Here is a 17,339-nt window from a genome sequence, read left to right as displayed (position 1 = left end):
ATCATGTCCGCAAGCTATCGAATACTCCATTTGATCTCACATTCGAACAAGCAAAGCACAAACTGCATTAAGGAACTCGTACGCTACGAACAAACCACATGAAGAATGACCTTCCACCTTCCACAACGCCTTCTAGTAGGGTTGTTTTATACTTTCCTTACCTTCGATTGTTTTCTACGACAGAAGGAAGAACAAATGCTTGTGATCGAACCTGGAAACTGTGGTGTACTTCAGGTGATAATACCGTCTGTGAAAACAAAACATCTTCTAAACGATAACACTATGACGACATGTTAAGCATTCTAGACAAAATCTCGGAATCAGCCCTGCAAAACAGCGGAAGCAGCGACTACAACAAACGTCCTGATAAATTGTTTTTCCTTGTTCTTTTTCAATGTTCGGGTAACGCACATTACGGCTAATGATAAGAAACTATTTTACTATTGTTCTCTGGCAGTGGTCAAATTAACATGGGATGGCGGAAAAATCCCCCTCCTCGGCTCGCATCATCAAATAAAATAAGATTTCTATCAGGAAGAAAGCACCCATATCCCCCGGTTTTTACCCTTAGTTTTACTTGCTTTCAATGACAAAACTACATGGAAGAAAGACTTTAATAGTGTGATCCTTTTACAACATTTGAGTACGTTTCATGACTATTGCCTTTTATTAAAAGCGTCTGTTCAATGATAGAACAGCGTAATATCATGTATTTACCATTTGTACCAAATTATTCACATTTTCCTTTCATGTTTCTCACTCTTATTTAGTGCGCGTTATGCAACCACACATGACACGTATAAAACTGTTCGCCATTTTGTGCTTGTGCGATATATCGACTTAGTACAGACGCATTATTGCTAACAGTTGGGACACCTATTTATCCGTATACTTTTCGATCCATCTTTCTTGACAGATTATCCGGGAATCCCTACGCTCCTTTGGGGAATCCCTTGTGCACGAATTGCACGATCTCGACCTAAGCATTTTTGAATACAGCAGCTTCGGTGTCTTTGACGTGACCATGCCGCATTAGTTCTATCATTCACCATAGTCGAGCTATAGAGCTTTGAATGTCATTTTCCCACGCTTTCGGCACCTTGTAGCTCCGAAATTATGTACTTTGGACAAAAGTTTATTTGAGCTTTTTTTTTTGTTTCCGTGTCAGGAATCATCCCTTACATTTTGTAACATAGTCACGCGGTCACCCTGTATATGATCGCTAGAGTGATTTCTTTTATTCCTTTTGAGTTTTTATTTCTGTATGATGGTTACATACTGCATTAGTAGTGGTAATCAGTGGTAAGTGATTTCTTTTGTAACGAGATGGCTGGTGTTGGAAGAAGTCGTTCTTTCAGAAAAAGTGTTCCGGGGGGGGGGGGCACACGTAGTATTCCGGGAGGCACTGCTGGTACTGTTTTATTTATTATTATATTATAGACGTCTATTATTTTGGTCTCGTCCTGGGGGGTGGCAATCTCAGAGCTCCGGGGGGGGGGGGGCAGTGCCCCAAAAAAACATGTCTGGAAGAAACATTGGTTGGAAGTGCCGTATGTGAGGAGTATACGGGCATGATTCCTATCTATGACGAAATACGGCAAAATGCGTCCGAACTTCGGAGGTTATATCAGAAACAATTCCTAATGCAAAGATTACCGTCAGTATATCTATTTAGACGCACAGAAATAAAACTTCGAACACACGGCTTATACAAGGTGTAAGCAAGAAGACACAAACCAGTACTTGACAACGAGGATACTGTAGAAGGAGTGATGGGTTATTTTCAAGAACATTCGATATATAGTATGTAATGGTACTTATTTCGACATGTTTGTTGCATTTCTTGGTATTTAGGGTGTCGCACTTAAAACTATAGTGAACTACTGCAAGTTGATAGTTTTCCTTAAATAATCCATGAATGTCAAACTAAGCGTCGGGGCTCCCAGAAGTGTCACGGCCCAATGTGGGCGTCGCAGTAATTTATCAAATTTCATTTCAAAATGCCGTATTACATTACATTAAACAATAGCCCGTGTCTTCATGTTGTGCAATTACCTCACTATGGATACTATTCATTCCTTTGTGTGAATAGGGCGAGAACGGCCCTGATGGGTTAACACAAACACAATCAGGAAAACTCCTATCGTTTAAGATGTTAATTCTCATTCTCATTTTCTCCCTCTCTCTGTGGTAAAACAGAAATAATTCGATCTTACAGGTGTATTCCAGAAAGTACCCTTTTATCGAACCCACACTCAAAAGCTGTTAAAGTAAACTGCGTATGTACTTTTCTGAAGATGTTTCCCAGTACAACCGGATGCCCAATCTTATTTCGTATTCTCGTGGGATATCATTCCGAAAAACTGAAAACATGCTTCAGGATTGCAGATGCCTAGGTATATTAACCTGGAAAATAACGTTCGTAAACTTTCTTTCAAATGAAATGTTAGATTCACATATTGACAACTTCAGTGCCGTGGATCTTGAGCAATTACGCGTTTCCACCTGCAAAGATAGAAAAATGTGTATGCACTTGGAAAAACCCAAAAATGACCAAACATATGAAAATACGTCTACCTATGGTGAGTTGCTGGAGACTTCAGGTGGCCGGACTTTGACAAGATATGGGAAATGAATAAAGCACGCATGAAAAGCAAGAATTGATGAGAGAGCCTTGCTTAATGGCAAAGCAACTATCCAACATGCAGAAGACAGGTCTTCGATTGCCGTCAGTCCAGCTTTCAGGGTTTCTCTTCTTATTTGAACATAATTGTACGTACACACAATAAACTGCCTTTATAATTATCAGTAACTTAATGAATTTCCAGTAGACTTATTTGTCATTTTCGCGGCCCGTATCTAATAAGATGATGATTATTATAATTGTTGTTCATCATCATTATCAATCGTTATGGATCTACTGCTGTATGGAAATCTCTCCAATATTTCTCCGCAACTATCTGTCTTGGGCAGTCCGTTTTCAAGTTAACCCACAGTACTTTTTTCATTTGGTCACATCAGCTTGTATTAGAACGTTTCCTAGGTTACTTCTTGACTCTTTGTATCCAGTCAAAGATTGCTTTTATCCACCTGCCATCAATTCTGCTTACCATATGTCCCGCCCACTGCCTTTTTAACCCATTTATTTTTGCAATTATATCCGTCACTCCTGTCATCTTCCTGATCCATGTATTTTTCCCCCATCTTTCCGGGTTATGCCGAGCATAGGCTAACTTATTGTCTTCCTGCGTTGTGTTACTACAAATCGTCAAAGTTCCTATATCTTGTGCTGTGCACATACCAGTATAATTAATATTCATAAATGGGATGACCATAAATGTTCAACATAGTGTAGTATAGAGATTTTAAATTCAAACTGTATGTGAAGTAAATTATTGTGCGAAACTGTGTAGAATTTGGAAGAAAGACACTTGTGTATGATATTTCGACAACTGTCTATGAAAACATTGATTCAAATTAAGCTGTTGTTGGTAGTATAAATGACGTGCAGTAAGGAATGGTAATGGACATCTATCAAATGCTCGTTTCTTAGTATTCCTTATCGTTCGCTTCAGTGTGCATACTTCTTTAGGAACGTTCGGCAAATGAAAATCGTGTGATCTTAAATTGTCTTCTGATAAACAAGATGATTTCTATATGACTTAATTGTATTTTTAATGTTCGTATTTATGTGTTTGATAAACAAGATGGTTTCTGTATGACTTAATTGCATTCTTAATGTTCGTATTTATGTGTTTGAAATTATTATCTGGCGTATCTGGTTAAATGAAAGAGAATATTTTGTGAATTAGTCGGTATCGAAGATTTAGATATGTAACAAGTGGTTATTTATGTTACATGGAAGATGTCTTATTTAGTGATGGTTTTGGAACCTACTGATTTCTGCTAATTGGAAACTACAGGTACAGTTTAGACTGTCTAAAATAAAATAAATAAAATGGTATGTTTCGTTTAATTATTGAACAAATTAGATCAGTGCTTTGATTACTAAGCATTTGATCAGCAATTGCTATTATATTATTCAGGAATTTCGGCTAGACTTCATTCGAAACAATCGCTCACGATTGATGCTAACATGTTTTGTCATAGAGCTCGATCGCATAATAAAGTAATTACTGAATCACGTAACCTAACTTAGCACTGTAAATGTAAATTGTTGTTAAATATATACTTTCTTAGAACAGTAATTGACTTCTAAACATTTTTCAAGTCTCTTATGCTATATGAATATCGGTGAAAGCAATTCGCATTATACATACAATGTAATTTTTATATGCACATACATTTGCGTATACATTTGCTTATAGGAAGACAAACTGCTCTAGTAAGCATGTTACCCCTTTGATGCAGGCAACACTACTTACTTCAGTGTATGGTTGGTTGTCCAACTTTACTGATTAGGCTGCGCAAATGGACCACCTGATATATATATATATAAAATAAATAAAACAAGCTTCATTCATAGTTGGCCCCTGTTTTGTACAGAAAGGTACTAACCGCCAAAATGCAAATTTCTCAGGAGAGAATAAAAAAACGAATGAAACATGAATGAATTCAGATTCTTTCTTTCTTCTAGAATTCACTTTTCAATGCAGAGACCTTTCATATTGTCTCCTGCCACTTGTCTCCTTTCTGCACAACATTAAACATGGAATGGGTAGTCAAGATATGCACTTAGTTGGAAATGAAGAGAAAGTGGCGCTTAGCACCTTTCTGCTTTCTGGGGACGAAATGATACTTACATGTGACAGAATATTACTTGTATCTAAAGTATACCAAACTCTAATAAACGAAACAGCAGAGTTTTACAGAGATGCTATTTTCTGGAGTTCCTTGTTTTCATCCTTGGGTTCAAATAGACAACAATAACTAATAACAATGAGGCTAGATCCACAGACATAAAGAGATAAGGCAAATTTAGTCAACGTGTTTCTTACATCGACACAAACGAAAAGTCGAACAGCGAGAACATTCAAAACAGTCAAATTCAAAAGAAGCATGTGCAAATGCTTTGAACAATGAATGAAACAAAATTCTGTAGTATTATTACGAACAACGAAAAAAAAATATCCAAAGACAATGCATATACCAATCCACATACTGTATATCATTAAGATAAACAAAATGATATGGGCAAGTGTAAATCCTCACGCGCAGTGCAGTTTTTTCAAGAAAGCTGTGTGTAAATGTTATCGTAACCTAAACCTTGATGGTGTAGAATAACCACGACACCTTATTGAGATGAAACTCATCTTGGAGGATATCCTCTCATTAAACTTTTCGTTATAAGTTATTATCGTTATAAGTTATTATCGTATAGGGATGCGCACGAGTTGAGACATGTCTCGAATCTCGACTCGACTCGACTCGAATTCGAGTCGAGACACACTTTGTAAAATTCGAGGCAAGTCGGAACAGCTCGTAAAATCTCGACTCGACTCGAATGTCTCGAAAATTCAAAAACTACCAAGGATCATTGCATCTATGCCAAGACGCGTCGCTGTTGTTATCCGTACCAAAGATGGACATACTGACAATTAGGTAGGTAGTCATAATGTTCTGGCTGATGTGTGCGTATATTTTAACTCGTATATTTTGTCTCGACTCAACTCGAATTCGAGAAGAGTCGAGACAGAAATTGTCAGGTCGAGAGAGAAAAATATTTTCGAGTCGAGACATTTCCTCGAGACGAGTCGAGAGACGCTTAAATCTCGACTCGACTCGACTCGTCGCATCCGTATGATCCTGTAGCAAGACGACAGTACACAGTATTCTCTTAGTATAGTTAATGAGATATAGATCAATATTATGATCAAAGTACTGTCCAAAGATAGGGCAACTATCAGTAGATAGATTATATACAGCTGGACAAAATAACATACTTGAGGATAAATCAGAGGCGTCATTTTGTGATGGCAAGGGGCCATTGCTCCCCCTAAGTTTGAGAAACATATACTTTTTGTATGAATCTCGTATATACTTAAGTCCGTGGACCATTCTGTCTCCCCTCTCTCGTCAAAAAAAATATTGTACATGAAAACTTTTAGTTTAACGTCTCATGATTATTCCTGTTAGGCTCAGGGAAACGGGATGAGTAAGGAGTGAATGATGATGGAACAATTTGATGGAATGAAAATGTAGGAGGAAATGGGAGTATCCCCAGAAAACCCACGGATACAATGTTGTCTAACACAAACTTACTGGTCGGGGATTGGACCAGGGACAACACACACCAGAGTTAAGCTCTCTCTACTACTGAGCCACCGAGCCCCCCTGAAATTATTCTTGTTATTGGGGTGAAGTTTCATGTGTAGTTTTCAGAATAATCGAGAAAAACGATATTTTGGGGGGAATTATATGTCATTCGTTGCCAATAATAAATAATAGTTTTTGTCCTACTGATTTACTGTTAAATAAAAGATTGTATCTATTTTTATTTGTCCTTTGTTAATAGTGGCATGAATGCACCTAACTGTGTAGTAGATACAATTTGTTATTTAAGACGTCAGCTGATTATCCTCTGAGTTTTGTTTCAATTTTTATCCTTTGAGTGTCGCCATGTATTTTTCCTTGGCATTCTTTTACATTCACCTTAAGAAATTTTGGATTTGATGATTTCTTAATTTTTTTTTAAATAATAATTTTCAATTTGAACACGCAATAACCAAAAATAACGTTGGTCTTCGAAACCGACTTGTACTCGCAAAATACTATGAAACAACCTGATTCACTTCTTCGAAATATATTGTTTTTTTCGGTATAATTTTATCCAATAATGTTTTCAGGGTTGGCCTCAGGGGTGGGATTTCCCCCTGGAGCTACGAAATTCTCCACCCAGTGCCGTATTTTCTATTGTCCTTAATGTGGATTCTCAGTATTTTTGTATTATTACTTTTCACTCCATCCTTAGTGTGCTTAAATACCCTCTCCCTTTCCGTTGGGAGAAATCTGAAATCTGCTGATTTTTATCGCTTATTTGTATTAAGTAATAATTGGCTGGTGGCCATGCAGAAAGGAAATATAGCGCTACATGCCATAATTTTATTATTGGCACTAAATTTAAAAAGGTCCTAAAATATATATAGCTTCGATGTTAAAACTCTTGTTTTAACTCCTATCAATCATTCGATTTTTTAAATTATTAGTTGCGGAGGGCACGATGGCTTAGTGGTAGAGCGCTTGCGTATTGTGGGGTTCCTGGTTCGATCCCCGACCAAGAAAGCTTGTGGTGGACAACATCGTGTCTGTGAGTTTTCTCGGGATACTTCCGTCTCCTCCCACTTTCTCATTCCACCAATTTTTCCATTATTATTATTATTATTATTATTATTATTATTATTATTATTATTATTATTATTATTAATTATTAACTTGACTTAATTATCCGTCTTCCTTAGCCTAACGGGTATAGTCGTGGGACGTTAAACTGAAAGATTTCATTTCATTTCATGATAATTTTTATTAGCTAATTAATTTTAATAGTAAATAATTCTTCAGTAATTACAAGCTGTTACAAGCTGTGCATTATGTATCTGCACGGTGAAATGAAAACGTTAGGTCGATGACAGCAATACATATGGAACAATCTAATTAATAATTATCACAATGACTTCAACACCTTCAAAACAAATAAATAAGGAGATGAAAGATATAGGCCATGCATGGAATAAAAATAAAGTAATATAAATATAACAAACACACACGCAATCTATTCAAAACAAACATTACTATTACTACCACAAGAATAGTCCATACAAACAAACTCATTGATACAGAGAACATATGGTTGAGGGCAAGTTAATTGTCGTGTGTGGAGGAAAGTTAGAAAAAAAAAAAAAAAAACAGGAAGGAGATTTTGACAAGAGAAAAGGGCGTGTTGAGAGAGGTTTCTTCTAGCTACTACAAGCAGATGATAAGCCTACAAAAGTGTCGATGAAAAACATTTTGTTTGGAGTAACAATAGAATGCTAGCGAGAGAAAGAGCTATGAAAAACCAAAACAAACTTGCTATACTTAAAAGAATATTAATAAACATTTACAATGTAAACAAAAAGTGATCATTTATTTTTCTCTTTTTAAATGGTAGTTAAATAGAACTTACCTTATCTATAGCCCCTTTTATAATTCACTAGTTACTTTCTCATTGTGCTTAATTGAATCTACTTTTTAAAACATTTGTTCGTCAACACAAAAGTCCATACAAAAAAGCCAGCTCTTTTTTTGTAAACACGCCTATTTGTTAAATAATCGCTAAGCTTTGAAATTTCATATCTTGGACCAGGTAATATACGGAGGTACAAAACACGGTTTTGGGTTGAGAATATTATTCTACACTACTCTTTTTTTTAAACACATCACACACACATTTCACCAAGCTTCACTACCCAGCGTAAGAGACTATCCAACAGCTTCCTCGACGTCTGTATGGAGTAGTCCTTCGCCCAGAGACGATCACCCGTTCCATATTGATTTTCCTTTGGGTGACCGTACAGAACACTCCACCAACACTCCACACGACGGAACGCAACTAGCATGCGCGCTCTCTTCTACAGGGTCAATCTACGCCTCGCAAACAAGACGGCTCGCGTAATGCATCTCGTTTCGTATAGCGCCGCTGTATGTATATATGTGTGTATGTGTGTGTGTATGTGGACGGATCGATATGGCGACGCCCATGAGCATATGTTAAGGCGCATATTTGAAAATGACGTCATCAGCGGGAAATTTTAATATTCGAAAACATCATGCATAACATTATTAGAATAAATCTTCGGCAATGTTACTGGATATAAAAGTTTATATCTGGTGTCAAAGGTCAAGAATTCAGTGTGTCCTTCGTAGCATGTGAAAAAGGAATATCTTTCCATTCACTTCTCATTGAATGCGCAAGTCCCTCTTCACAGTATAATCAGAACTCATACTGTTATACTTCATGAAGAGGTCTAGAGCTCGAGGAACCGAGTTTAATTCTTGGTGAGAGCTCATGTGGTTGGTGGAACCAGACTAGGGGGGTCTAGGGGGGCAGGGCCCCCTAAATTTTTTCTAGCCCCCTAAAATTTTCACGGTAGGCTTGCAAATTAAATATAATATGGAGATGAACTATAGTATGGTTGGATCGGACCCCCAACTTCAGCCGCCCCCTTACATTTTTGGGCTTGCTACCGGTCTGGTTGGGACCCCACTTTAAGCTGTAGATCCACGTATCATACAATCTCGTTGCTGAAAGGGGAATTATGTACCGAACCAACCAACGAATAAACAAGTCTATCTACTCAGCACATGGCCTATTACAGCTGATGTTTCTGCAGTTCCGAAGCTTCCCAACTACCTCACGAGGTTGTGTCAAACAGAACTTTCTGCCCTCACCGAGAATTCAACCTCAGATCACAAGAATAAAAGATAGGCGGCAAACCACTCAGAAATATTGTTAGAAAAATATCTTCATCCAAGCAATTCTACAGGGTTTGTATGATAAGTAATGAGACCAGGTCTGGAAACATTGTTTTATTGATCTGATCTGTACAGGGACTTAAAAGCTTTCGAAGTACTCTCCTCTTGCGTCGATGCACTTCTGCAATCGATGTTTCCACGCTGCAAACGCCCCCTGGAAGTCAGCAGCCGGCATGTCCTTTAGAAATGTGGTCACGGCTGCTTGGATGGCTGTGACGTCTGCAAAACGGGTTCCTTTCAAGCGTGGCTTCAGCTTCGGGAAGAGGAAGAAGTCGGCCGGGCTCACATCTGGGCTGTAGGGTGGTTGTGGAAGGACTTCCACCCCAATCCGGGTCAAAAAGGAGGTCACTAAGAAGGCGGTGTGGGCAGGGGCATTGTCGTGATGCAACTTCCACCGGCTAGCGATCGCCGGTCTTTTCCGCTTGACGCTCCTGTGCAGTCTCTCAAGGACTTGTTTGTAGAAGGCGGCGTTGACGGCTTGTCCTTGGGGTACAAACTCCTTGTGGACCACCCCCACATTGTCAAAAAAAACAATCAACATTGTTTTCACCTTTGACTTCGACATTCTGGCCTTCTTGGGGCGCGGGGACGCAGGAGTGTGCCACTCCGCGCTTTGACGTTTCGTTTCAGGGTCGTACTGGAACACCCACGACTCGTCACCTGTTATGACGTCATCTTCAAAGTTAGGGTCACTGTTCATGAGGTTCAACAGTTCCTGACAACAATCAACACGTCGTTGCTTTTGTTCGTCAGTCAACACTCGCGGCACCAGTTTCGCACAGATTTTTCTCATTCCCAATTGTTCCGTCACAATCTTGTGCACTGTTGTGTGGTTCATATCGAGTTCATCAGCAATCAATCTCAACGATAATCGACGGTCTGAGTTCAGGAGATCCCTCACTTTTGCCACAGTTTCGTCCGTAGTCACTGTTGTCGGGCGTCCAGCCCTCTCCAGATCCTCAACGCTTTCCCGGCCGTTCCGGAACGCACTGTGCCAACGAAACACCTGGGCTTTGGATAGGGCTTCCTCTTTGTAGGCCTCCGTGATGAGAGAAAGCGTCTGAGTAGCCGTTTTCCCCAGGCGAACGCAAAATTTGATCGCATAACGCTGTTCGATGGAACCCTCCATGTTTGTTGATTTTCCGCCGTGACAAGAATGTTCACAAGGGCTTTGTCCAAGGCTTGTCCGCGCTCCACTAAGGCTCGGAGCGACGCGCGGTGCGTTGCTTTGCTCGGACCCCCCCCCCCCTACATCCTCCATCACCGACAAACCCGCTCCAGCGACACGCGCGCCGCGGCGCGGCGAGTCTCATTACTTATCATACAGACCTTGTATTTCTGAGGCTTAAGAGCACGGACATCATTTGGGGCTCCAGGAGCGGTCAGTTGCCCTTCCATGAGTTCGACATTTATATACACTTTAATTCATAAGATAGTAATATAACAATAAAAAGTCTGAAAATATACTGATATCTAGGGTTCCTCTCAAGCAAAATCTAAAATGACACCGCTAAGAGGCTAATTTTTCATCAATTTGAGGGTCGTAGTTCCTTACAAGTAGAGATAAAAGGAAAGAAAGTAAAACGGGAGTTTTAGGAACTGATAAGGATTCCAATTCGACCATTATATTTACAATTGCATAGGTGGCAAAGTTAAACACATGATTAGAGAACAGAGTCAAACATTCACATTTTGACTGTCATGCCAGATAAATGAATATCTCACCACCTCAAAATATTTAAGAAGGTTTATTGGTTACTGTGAGAGTGCACTTACTTGTTAGATTCATCGAACTGATTCCCTGTTCTGGTTGTTTAAGTTAACAGTCCTGAATACTAAATACTGGAATATAATTTTCAATGTTTAACTTCCTCTTTTGGTCAAACTTCATTTTCTCACATGTTTCATAAAACATTAAGTTAACTAGTACGCTAGAACCTGGTTTTACAATCCTCAGAGGACACAGCTTTCAGCTGAATGATGTGTTGTCAGTACATTGGAACGTATATTCATTCCTCGCTTTCTAGATCACATTTCGCTAATTTCCCAATTACTTCTAGGTCAAGGCAAAGTATGTCACTCTGTGGTGGTTCAGTGGGAGATCTTTCACCTCTGGTGCATGGGGTCCTTGGGCCAATACCAGCTCGCGCCAAGTGAACTTTGTGGTGGACGAACATCGTGTGCGTGAGTTTTCTTGGGTTTCTCACGTTTCCTCCCACTTTCATTTCACTCTTTCTTTCATTTCTCATCATCACCGTCTCCTTTAGCCTAGTCAACATAATCGTGGGACGTATAATAAAGATTTCATTTCATTTTTCCAACCAGAATCGAACCCAGAACCATGTATACTAAAGGCATACACAATAAAAAACAGACTGCATGGGACCACTATGAATTAAATAATAATGCTTTTTTTTCATCCTATGGAAAAGCAGTTGGCAACGTTTGATCAAGAAAACAGAGGGAGAAATGCCTTTCGAAAAAAAAAATCTACTGGCAGCCTCCATAATTCTATGTCGGTAACCTGGCAACCGACCTACAAGGGTGCAATCTCCCAGGAGACAAAGGGTCCGGGAAGACAAGGAATGGGAGATAGAGAGAGAGGAGGAGGGGCGAGGCAAGAGGGAGGGAATTATAATCACATTGTTCAGGTTTAGCCTCCCTCCCACCTTTTACCCGACATGGGAAATGGCTACTGTTCGACTGATGGGGATGATGCATGATGCTGTAAAGACTATTCTAATCTATGTAGTTCTCTGTTTTCAAAAGCTTTCTCATCTCAACGCAAGCCGTGCTCTTTGTACACAAGAAACGCAATGTGTTAGGTCAAATGACAATGACCGCTGAGAGAGAGACGGGGCTATTTTCTGACGAGGTTACACAAAATAGACCATTTAGCATTGCCGTCCACTATATATACATAATCGTTGCCATTTCTTCCTATATACATACATGTATACAGATAGACACAGGGAAGCAGAAATTGTCCTGTGGGAATTTAATGTTTCTAATGAATTTTCGAGTGGATTTCTGTGATGTCAGACCCCATTTTCTCTCGTTTATTTGCTCATTAAGGCCGTACATTGTATTAGGTATCCCAATTACAAATACATGTGGGGAAAACTAGTGAAAATTAACACTTATGACGGAGGTTAACCTTGTAAGCTTCAAAACATATTCGGTATGGTAATCTATTATTAAAATTAGAAACTGTGACAAATTTAGCATATTAGCTCTAGCACAAAGCACTATAAAAATCGTGCTAATTGTAAGGAATATTGTACATATAATTCGAATGATCTCCTTTTTGTTGTTTCAATATTCTCTGTGTAAATAAATAAATGTCCATCTGTGATTTCAGGTGTGTTCATAAATAACTACGCGTGTGGTTTCAGGTTTTGATTTGCTGGAGATAAGAGATGGCGTGAGTCAATGAAAATTTGACCCATGACTCACTGGACACACTACCCACTGTGACCCTCTGTGACCCATTACCCACCATGAGCCACTCTGACCCACCACGCACCAAAACTCATCGTCATCAACTCTGACCTATGATCCACACCTCTTCTCCACTGACTAAAGAGTTTACACTTGTAATAAAACAAGGCTGTGAAATTCTCACTAATCGGAGTTATAATTTCTACCGTCAATCGCTCAAGCACCGCTCTGTTACAATAACGGTGGATCTGACCTTTAAGATATAAAATGGTAAAATGTTTGTCATGGACCATGTTGCGATGAATTTTAATTTAATTATCATATTTAATTGTTAAATTACAAATACTTTTCAGTAGAAAATAGGACGAAATTTGAGAGTCTCAACTCAAGATAAATTAGGCCAACGAAAAGGAAAAAATTTAAAATTCGACTGTGTCTCGAAAGCCAAGTAGTAAGTCCTGTTGCTATTATTACAATTGCAAATATCATTATCCAAAAGTGTCCTAAGTTTTCTTATTCTCTTCTTTTTTTACTTAGATATACTAACCTCAGGTAAGTAAATAGGGACAAGTGAAAAAGAGAGAAAAATGGAAGCCTTGAAAGTAAATCGTAGACAAATTCACCTGCTGTCTACAATGCATTAAGAGGCCTCCTCCCGGCGAAATTAAAATACCACTAATTTTACAGTAATTAAGTGATATCTTCAAATAGATAAAAGATAATCGAAATGGGGAACAAGAGCGCTCTAAAAAAATATCATTTTACATGAGATACCGTTATCACGACTCACTTATCTGCTTTCGATTTAGAGCCATTTTGAAAAATCGGCATTTATTTTCGCGTTTCTAAACGGCTGAAAACAGAAAGTCACTAGGTGACTTGTGATAACGGTACTTCACGCAAAATAATATTGCCTAGGGCGCTCTTGTTCCATATTTCAATTATCTTTTATCTATATGAAGATATCACATAATTACTGTAAAATTAGCTGTATTTTAATTTCGCCGGGATGAAGCCTCTTAAGCAGAATGAGTCGATGGGTCAGAGTGAGTCACGTCCTGTTGACCGACGACTCAATCTCAAATTTTTACCCACTTGACCCAGCACCCACTGACCCATTCTATCTTTGCTGGAGACACAGAAGTTTTTAATATTAACACAAAATCATCAGATAATGGTGAACTATCTTGATAAAAGCAGTACTGTAGAGAATTTGGATTGGAAATTCACAAACAATGACGTTGAGAGAAAGTGTCCTAACATATGATATAATTAAAATCAGAACGTAGCTTTTCGTCGGCTGGGTTTAGAAATTAAATTAATCGAATCGAATAATTTATTTGAATAATTAGCCAAACGAAATAGAGTTTGATTAATTCAACATACTTCCAGTTACCGCATATAGCACCAATTTGCATTGGAATTACGTACTTGCATTTTAGAGAATTAAAATTGGTGAAAGAAAATTGTTTCAAGGTCACACAGAAAGGCCACTCTCTTTCTGCCCTCTACTTGCTAGTCAGTCCTATGGGCCTATTGATACTGTCTTATATGGGAACGCTATACTAGTTCGGCGTGACGTTAAACTACATAATTATATGTTGCTGACTTTAGTACTAGACTAGCAGTGCCCGTTCTTCGGACCGCACGTTTCATTTTGGACATAAAGGGCACCAAAATTTTCACTAATCAATTTAGGGACTCCAAAAACTATGAATTCGACCCTAATATCGGCAATTTTAAACTATTTTTACATGTCAATATCCCCCTTAAGAGTACCAAGGGGGCTGAATTTGGATTTAAATGGCATCGGAAGTGTCACCGTTCGTCTCACCAACACCGAAAACTATGGATTCGACACTAATATTAGTCATTTTCGATCAGTTTTATATGTCTCCCCCTCCCCTAACTCGCACCGTTAAAGTCAAATGATAAAAAACATTCCAGGTCTGAACCTGAAATGTTGAAAATTTGATCACAATCGGTCGGGTGGTTCAAGAGTTATTAACTTACAAACATGGTCACTTTCATTTTTATATACTATATAGTTAGATTGAAGAAAAAGACGTTGAGTCTAACTAACTAATTAAAAACAAAATTTAACTGTGTACTTGTGCAGATAGGGACGTCTGGCGTGAGTTGCTATCTTGTCCAGGGAGTGTGTGTATAGTGAGTATATAAATTAAAGAAGTCCGAGGTTATGTGAACTTGAAGTAGGGTGTTAAAGTGTGTGGCTAGTTATGGAGTTGGAGGGATGTGTGTGTCGAGATATGATGGAGTTTGTTGGTGGTAATTGGAGAGGCCCCGATTTCTCTGTAACTTGGGGGGGTGGCAATCAGATGTGGATTTGTATATTCATAGAAAAATACATATAAAAATACAAATGCATAAAAATACATGGGGGCCCAGATGAGCTTTGGGGGGGGTCCTCCGCCACCCCCCAGGATCGGCGCCTTTGGTAATTGGTTGGTGATTTGTTGGTAATGTGGTGTAGAATCTCATGTATAAGTTATGTTCGAGTAGGGTTATGAATCCTTTCACTATTTCACTAAATTTATTTGTAGTTTAAAGTACGAAACTGCAATATAAAGCTTTCAATCCGAATCAAAGAGGGAAACCGATACATGGGGCTTGGTGCTGTTGCCATGACGTAAACAGCACGTTTTTGCATTATTTGAAACTTTGTATCTCCGTAACTAAGAAATAACGGTATGAAATTTTTGGTAGAACCTGTATATTATACTGATGACTAGGTCTGAATGTTAGTATCATTAAATTAAAACTTTTGGCTAGAAAGGACATATCAATTAGATCCCACAAGACAGAAAGAGTTTCATTAATGTCACATCATTTTGAAACTCTTTGCCTATTCTCATAATAAAATCAAGATTTCTATATGAATTATTAGTAATTGTTCCAATATAATGAGTAAAAGTTATTTTAGGGTAAAATAGAACTCCTAAATCCTTAATTAAGTTAGATGACTCTAAAATAGTTCTTTCAATAGAGTAGTCATATATAGTTACACTACTTGTCACAAATTTTGTCATTCGAAAGTAATTTTCACCGGACTTAATATGAAATATTCTATGATTTTTAAGTACTACCAGTAGCTTCTCAAGCAGATCAAGATTCCTATATTGTCTAAACCAAGAACTCTCCCCCATCTGTCCCGCAGACAGATTTTTATATTTTGGGCAATGTTATTTTCGTTTATTTAAACCTTGATATTCTCAGTCTGTACCGAACCACGACTATCTGCAACGTGGTATCATCTATGTATACCGTCAACCAACACCAGGAATCAGAATTGGATCTCCCATGCTTTCCGTTCAGCTGCAAGGGAATTACTTTCGGAAATGATGACCGCGAGACTGTTAATTTATCATATATCTACGTATATAAGGGCACACATACTTGCATTTTCTACCTCTTTGTAACATTGTTACATCATGATCACAAAGTATCGACAGCATCAGATTAAACGTTTTTCATTTGTGAAAAAAATACTGAATTCTTTTTTTCTTTTTCTTTTTCATGTTTTTTTAAAGGAGGAAATCATATGAAAATCATTTTTAAAATAATTATTGTTTCATAAGGTCCAGATTGTTGATCGCTTGACGAAATGCGTATAGAATGGTGGTCGTGAACATATGGATCACGTTTTAAATTTAAGTAATGTCCCGTACATTCCTCCTATGATTCTAGATTCTACTTCTATAGACACCGTACATTCTTTTTCTGGCCGTAACTACGAGTATTTTTAGAAAATGAACGTTGTATTATTCATAACTAGAGACCGGGTGTTTAGACATTAAAATCCTGGAAAATAGGTACTTAAAATTTAAAAAGTAAGCAGTAAAATAGGCACTAAAATGTAACTCGTAATAATGAAGATAAATACTCAATGCAATTAAAAAATAAATTCAAGTCATGGATAATGTTCAAAGAATATAGAAACATACTTATTTGTTAATATCTTCTTTTACTGTATTATGAAAACGAACCTTGACATGTATTCCGTGTTTATTTGGTAAATACATTCCCTACAGCACTTTATCACTACACATAACAGTCCAAATTTTATACACTTATCAGTACACACAGCAGTTCAAAGTTTTACAGCACTTTATCAGTATACATAGCAGTCTACAGTTTTACGATATCTTATCACTACAAACAACACTTATATTTCTGGAAAAAGGCAGAATCCTTTCTTGAAATACTACGCAAATTATATATTTCCCCCCAATAAAGTCTTATTTTGAAGAAAAAGCATAGAATAGGTAACATTAGGCACTAAAACAATTATTTAGGCAGAAATGGGCGAAATAGGCAAAATAAAATTGGCTTAAACTGAAACTATAACCCCTATATAAACTTTAAAACGTTATATTTTTATCGTATTTTTCATAAAGAATAGACAC

At 38.0% G+C, this 17,339-nt stretch overlaps 1 protein-coding gene across 5 annotated transcripts in view; it reads right to left on the bottom strand.

Moving 5' to 3' along the window:
- LOC145672866 (breast cancer anti-estrogen resistance protein 3 homolog) overlaps positions 1 to 17,339 on the bottom strand; it is a 420,567-nt gene that overhangs the window by 137,171 nt on the left and 266,057 nt on the right. The window contains exon 1 of one of the 5 annotated variants that reach the window (XM_081742074.1): positions 8,123 to 8,535. The exons of the other annotated variants lie outside the window; for them this stretch is intronic. The gene's annotated coding sequence lies outside the window, so the exon portion shown is untranslated. Of the gene's footprint in view, positions 1 to 8,122; positions 8,536 to 17,339 lie in introns of those variants that run through there. 5 annotated transcript variants of the gene reach the window in all.

The sequence above is a fragment of the Thermobia domestica genome, chromosome 2 (genome assembly GCF_964235325.1).
Source record: "Thermobia domestica chromosome 2, izTheDome1.hap1.1, whole genome shotgun sequence".
Taxonomy (NCBI): domain Eukaryota; kingdom Metazoa; phylum Arthropoda; class Insecta; order Zygentoma; family Lepismatidae; genus Thermobia; species Thermobia domestica.
The sequence above is the reverse complement of the archived record's forward strand: the minus strand, read 5'-3'. Positions and strand labels throughout refer to the sequence as shown.